Below are 6,951 nucleotides of genomic sequence, written 5' to 3' on the forward strand. Positions count from 1 at the left end.
GGAGCCTATCCCAGTGACTTCGGGCCTTAGGCAGGGCACACCCTGGACAGTGGCCAACTCGTCGCAGGGCGAACACAGACACAGACAAGGGCAGACAACCATTCACTCACACATTCATTCAATACGGGCAATTTAGAGTTATCAATTAACCTACACATGCATGTCTTTGGACGGTGGGAGGAAGCCGGAGAACCCGGAGAGAACCCACGGTAACACGGGGAGGACATGCAGACTCCACCCAGAGAGATTGTGTGATGTTGGTCCGGTCCGGGAATCGAACCCACGAACCCACGATCTCCTTATTGGGAGGCAGGAGCTGTAGCCGCTCTGCCACCGTGCACCCCTCATTGGATATCAATCCAACAATTATCACCGAAGTATTGGCTGTATGCTTACGAATATCCTTATAGTAAATACAACATTTGGGCACCATTTCTGTGTAGTGTAAGTCAGCAGAAATGTTTATTAAAACAATAAATTCCTTACAGAATGGAAATACCTGTTAAATTTATTTATTGCAATCACACACAAAAAAACACCAACAGTTAAGAAATACATATGCAAAAGAGGAAATGGCCTAGACATCGCCTGGTGGCGAAGGTTGGACAGCCTTAATAAATGGTACTGGAGCTATTTGATAACTAAATTATACATGATAGTCATAGTGGGCATGAAGATGTGTCTCCTAGGACGTGGGAGCAGGCTTCTGTCGACTTGCTGCTGACTGGCCTGTCTGGAAGCATGTGACTGGTGAGAGGTCTCACACCCAGAGGAGTCCATCTAGAGGTGTTTGGGGAGACAAAAACTAATTAGGGTTAAGCCACCTGCCCCTTATAATAAGGGACAATCCCTTTTTAGAGAATAAATTGGCCATTGACTTATAATGGGACATGCATTGTAAACATTCTAAAAAAAAATGGCAATAAAAACACATTTACATGCTCATTTCAGTATAATGTTACCTTGCTGTAGGGGTCTGGTTTACCAGTGATGGTTTGTGTTCTATGGTTGTCCTTATTAGCAGTGGCATTGCTGAGTGGGGACCATGGGAGGGAGTGTACTCTGGAAGTTGAAGATGAGAGGGTATGAGGGTTATCTTTCTCACATTGGCAGTAATCCACAGTAGCCACAGAAATAGAACTGTTTTTATGTATGCAAAAGCATAATATCATCAACAACAACACCGCATAATTTGCATTATGTAACGTCATGTTTCCAAAGTATTCCAGCAGTCTGCACACATGTAGCCTACTTAAAGAAAGTTTGCTGTGTCAGCAGACACATAATAACGTTAGCTAGCTTGACGTTAGCTTCAGTGCAGCTAAATCATAGATTCAAATGCTGTGAACGGGTTGGTGTTTGTGTCAAGAGTCAACGTATGACATAATTCCAATTAATTCCATTTTATAAAGTTGAACCATCGACCGCCACATACATCTACAAAGCCAGCTAGCTCACTTGCTACTTAACACAGAAGTCAACGGAGCCAAGTTAGCTCCTGTTAGCATCAGCTAAGTTAATTAGCGATCGTTACGCCCTTGTGTTAAGTAGGTGACAATTCAAGTAGCTGGCTTGCATGACTGGTTGGCTGCCATTCGTCTTACAAATGCGACATATTAGACAAAAGATACTTACATTTGGACACAAAAGCTGTGCTACCACTGGCTCCTTTCATGAAATGGTCCGCCATGTGTTTTTTTCTATTCAGATCTAGGGGCTGGGACTCAAGATTTGGAAATCCCTATCTGGTCAGGTTACAAGTTTTGAAATACAGGCCCCACTTCATCAGGATTTTTTCACAAAACTTCAGTATTGAATAATATTCATTATTTGGAAACTCAGTAACAGTGATTTTTGCAGTTGGTGGGGCTTAAAATGGTAATGCTTGGTTTGTAAGTCCAATTGTCCAGCCCCAGTGATCCTGAAATTTCTTCAGCAATATTTCCTAGAGGGTCCCTTAAAAAGTAGTTCCAATACAAAAATGTCACAGTAAGGTCTGTGAATTATCCGGAGCAAATTATTTCTGGAAAGACATGTTGCTTTTTTAAATGTCATTTTTCAATGCTTCAAGCACCACAAATGAAATTCCCCAATCAGCTTCTATTGTTGGTGGAGGCCGACATCTAAGAGACAAATATCTCAAATCTTGGACAAACAAAACCAAAACTATCCGCATGGTCAGTATGAGGAAGTGAAAAAATATGTACTGACGCTTTAATTAATAGGATCTGGAAACCAGGAAATTTCAATATGGTGTTGCTGTAACAGACATACTGTATATAGGCTCCATTCCACCAAAATTACTGTACAATTGAGTGTGCTGGAGCACCACTGCAGACACTGACAGCAGCCAGATCCTGGTGTGCTGAAACAGTGATCTGGGTGGGTATGAGAGCATGGTGGGTTAGCGCTGGTGCTGTGGAGGCTGCAGCTGAGAGCTCAGAGCTGTGGGATTGTGGGATTGTGTCAGGCTGAAAGGGGATCCAGCACAGGGTAGAGAAACACAGCAGCTCCCCCTCACTGCTGGAGCACACCACTGACACGCTGCCAAGTTCTCAGGGCTCCGCACACAGCACACACACACACACACACACACACACACACACACACACACACAAAACATGCAAGTGCACACACAAGAGCAAAAAGTACATATTCATACAGGAGGTGCACACACACACAGTCACATGGCATTCACACAAACACAATATTACACACAGATCCATAGTCACACACATTTTGCACACAAAAATACATGAATGTATAGTATCCACAAAAACGCACAGCTGCAACCTCAAATGCACACATACCCACAAATGAGCACATGCACACAAGATAGCATGCACACAAAAGTACATACTCACACTTCAAACTAAAGCTTTGCTGAGTAACAAAAGGCACACATACTGTCCTATAAACATGCTCCTCTGTGACATGTTCTTCTGTTTTTTTCCGAGGACTGTGCATTTCGTTTCTGATTCATCACATCTCTGCAGAGCAGTAATACAATACACAAACAAATTCTTATTTTCAATATCAATAGCAGTATTTAAACAGTAAATCTTTAACTTGATTTTTAATGAAACCAGGTTCCTATACTTATAGAATTCACCACCAATACAGTGAATCCTGCATCCTGAAATCTCTTTGACAGATTTGAGCAATGTTAAGATGAGGTTGGTTGAGTTCTAAGTTATTATTATGTGGTCTGTATTGAAATGATTTGATTTGAAGGGAAAGTTTGAGATTTCAGGAAATATGCTTATTCGCTTTTATTTACTCATCTGAGGTGATAAAGAAATGCAGATTCATTCATCTAGGTCACCTTTAATTTTTACATTTGCTGACATCACAGCAATATTAAGATTGGTCAGGAGCAACAAGTCTGTGTGGGCTTTTGTTGCCCTAGGTTTCACCTTTTCAGGCCACATAGGGGCCACATAAGTGGGCCCTAAGCCTGAGTGGAAGACCTGCCGACACTACTCAGGATTCAACACTATTCACATAGTGTTTAATTTTTTTGTTTGGTTGAAGAAAGCCAGATTTCATTGTGCCCCCTTTTTGATACTAAAACTACACGCTTGGACCTATTGTACTAAACGTAGCTCCCCACACACAGTTTTGCTGTGCAATAAGGGAATGTTACCAGCATTTTGGGTGCACCCGTGTTTATGTCCTGTTTTATCTCCAAAGAACTCCCAAGCAGTTTAGATAATCCAGTAAAATTAATTGGCTTGTTTCCAACCTGTCTGATCTTTACTTTACAACATTATGGCCAAAACTTGAGAAATAAAACCCAATTTGTAATATACCGGAGTTTTCCTTTGAATGCTCTTCTCAGTCACCAATCAGCTTAGAGTAAATACTGATTCTGCTTTCTCTGTGATGCAAATCTTCAACCCTGTCTTCCAAAAATTAGACACATAATACTAATTTGTGAAATTAATTTTGAAAGATTCTTAATGGTTCTGGGATTATGTTTTTCATTAAAATAGGAAAAAAATTTGAATGAACGTATCTGCAAAGCTGATGTTGCAAAATCAGACTGAAACCATTCGTTGTCTCTTCCATAAACTGCGGCGTTATAAAGTGCGCGGCCAAGTTGCGCTTATGCGTAGGAAAACAGAAGTTCTAGGGTTGAGAAAATGTAGTTCCAAAGGATAATGGCTGTGACTGCAAGGTAAAGCGCTGAAAATATTCTAAATATAGCTTACACTTGAACTGATATTGATTTTTTCGGTTTTGCTGCTGACCCCGTCCACAGCAGTACACTGCTTAGCTTCCGTGCCACTACAACTCTCTGCTTCTCCAAACTGGGGACATGCCGACCGCCATCTACTGCAGGTAATACACTGACTATGGATAAGTACCTCATACAGCCCCACCTAAAAGAACCCACACTATATTATAAAGAGCGCGGTCTAGACCTGCTCTGTGCAATGAGATCACTTATGTTATGAATTGGCGCTATATAAATAAATTGAATTGAAATCTCTTTAACCCAAACCGCGATATTTCCCTAATCAAGTTGGTTTTGTGTCTAAACATAACTAATTTCAGTATTTAATAAAAACCACAATCTTTTCCTAACCTTAACCAAAGTGTTTTAGTACTCCAGATGTGAACCCCGGTCTGTTTTCAGTCCTGCGCTTTGTACGCCAGCTATACACTCCGACTACCCACCTATGATTTCTGTGTGGTGCAAGAATGTAGCACTACCAGGACTGGAAAAAACATTGCCAGTGAACACAGTCCATGCACCAATTAAGTTTCCTCCAATACCTTGGATGTGTATTGTAGATACAATACTGGCTCTACCTTTATAAGACAAAAAGAGTAAAACAGGTAGACCAAGTAGAAAAAAAACACATGGTGGGATGTCTGTTTGGGGACGGGTTTAAGCGTGACCTGCTGGGACCCATCAGGGTGAGCCATCAGCCAGCCGTCAAGTCACTCCAGTTCATGTGATGAGTTCCAGACTGGCTTTTGCTCCTTGTCAACCTCCCCCCCCGCACACCTAAAGCCTGCCTCTGGACTCCCTCTCTTTTCTCCCTTGTGTCCCATCGCCGCACATCATCAATACCCCTCAAATCCACCCCCCACACACACACACACACACACACACACACACACCCCTACCGTTCACCCCCTCAGCACCCCTCTGGAACCCCTCACTTCAAAAGCCTGCCAGCTTAACATGTCATTGATTAGAGCAGGAGGGGCCTGCAGCCTACGGGTTGGGGGAGGTTTTTCTACAGCTATCTATCACTACTGGGGAATCACACACACTATCAGACAATCAAAGAAAGCACTCAGATCTCACACACATATCCATTCTGGCCTGCTATGGACTTCAGTCTTTCCTAGTACACAACACTCACGACATCTCGCTTTTATTCAGTTATCAGTCCTAGAAACAGATGGAATGCAAACACTGATAACAGCCAAATTTGCAGCGAGTCATCGTGTTCTGCCAAGCATCATCAATCATCGGATCATTTTCAAATACAATGGAAGCTGTTGCCCTCTTTGCCAGTGTGTGTAGGTGTTAGTAGCATGGAAGCTAAGGTGGTATAAGGGGAGGAGGTGGTCGCAGTGAGTAGCACCCTGGGGTGGTCCACTAAACATTAGAGCCTCCCTGTACACACATAGACATGGTCATGGACAAAGATATGCTCACACATGTCATACACACCCACCAAGACGCACACACATACACATTCCCAGGTTGGACATGTGGCAGGCCACCCAGTGCTCCTTTTCCTTTAAAACACATCTGGTAGCTCCATTAACACTGCACAGGAGAGAGTTACTCCCTCCGTCTCTGCCGAATCCTCACTTACACTTCTCATCTAGCCACACCACCTCAGCGAAGGGGATAATTGGCCAAATGAGATGTTTGCACACAGCCGACTGTGTATGTCAACAACCTATTTAACAGTGATTATGCCTTGAGCAATGATGTTTTAGTGCAGGTTTTTTCTTGGCTGCCATCCTTCCTACCCTACTCACACACACATACAGAAACATTCTTGATCAGTCTTATTGTTTTCAACGTCAACTCTGCAACAGAAATACGGGAATGGAGGTCGTTCCTACCAGGTAGTGCTGTTTTAGTCGTGTAGAGCTCTCTGCAGAGTGTGTATCATGTTCATGAGGCAAGTAACAACTACTTTAACACGCCTACACACAGTCTGTTTATCATGAGACAATAGCAACCAGACAAATCCACAGTGCTTTCCCCCAGTTATCTGGTCTAGTCATTGTCACATTCACATCTATGGAGCACAAACTGTATTAAAATTCAGTTGGCTCATCTTGTGGCAGCCCTAACCTGCTTTATACAGGGAAAGAAATGCTTGAAATGAGTCAAAATACTCTCCTACAAGCTGTTTGATCCTGATGCCATTTAAAGTACGCTGACACTGTCAGTTTTGGGTCATCTCCACTTTTGTTTTATCCCTTTTTTTGCTTTTTCTAAAGATGCAGCGGTGCAGTTTGGAAGCACAAAGGGAAGTAAGGCCAAGCATTGGGCTGGTTGAGAGAACCTTTAGCAGAGGCGGTAACTCCTACATGATTTCATCTGGGTAAGTACACAATCAAAATACCAAGAGGATATTTTGCACCGCAGGGTATGATTGTCTTCAACAGTACCAAATTATACTGAACACAGAGTGATTTCAATATTTCCAAAGGCACTGATGTCCCTTTCCACAGTATGGCCAAGTATTGATTTTAAGTTGCGGAAAAGTTAAATCTCAATGTGTAGTTGGTAGTGAATCTGCTTACAGCCATGATATCATCTGTAAAAGCAGAATACATTTTTATCAAAACAGATAAGAGTGTCATGGAGAGGGAAATGAGAACTTCCAGTCTCTTAAGTAAGAAAGCCTCATTCAAAATCACAGCGGACATTTGCAATTTCGCAAATTGCTAAAAATCCAACCTTAC

At 42.4% G+C, this 6,951-nt stretch overlaps 1 long non-coding RNA gene across 2 annotated transcripts; it reads right to left on the reverse strand.

The window, feature by feature from the left end:
• Positions 1–538: 538 nt before the first annotated feature.
• LOC122877513 lies at positions 539–6,156 on the reverse strand. 2 transcript variants are annotated; one of them, XR_006378272.1, is made up of 3 exons: positions 6,100–6,156; positions 963–1,062; positions 539–780 (listed from the first exon to the last, which is right to left on the reverse strand). It is a non-coding gene; the product is annotated as an uncharacterized LOC122877513 (long non-coding RNA). The 2 variants fall into 2 exon arrangements; XR_006378271.1 differs by lacking the exon at positions 6,100–6,156 and adding an exon at positions 1,636–1,708.
• Between the last annotated feature and the right edge of the window lie 795 nt (positions 6,157–6,951).

The sequence above is a fragment of the Siniperca chuatsi genome, linkage group LG1 (assembly GCF_020085105.1).
Source record: "Siniperca chuatsi isolate FFG_IHB_CAS linkage group LG1, ASM2008510v1, whole genome shotgun sequence".
Classification (NCBI taxonomy): Eukaryota; Metazoa; Chordata; class Actinopteri; order Centrarchiformes; family Sinipercidae; genus Siniperca; species Siniperca chuatsi.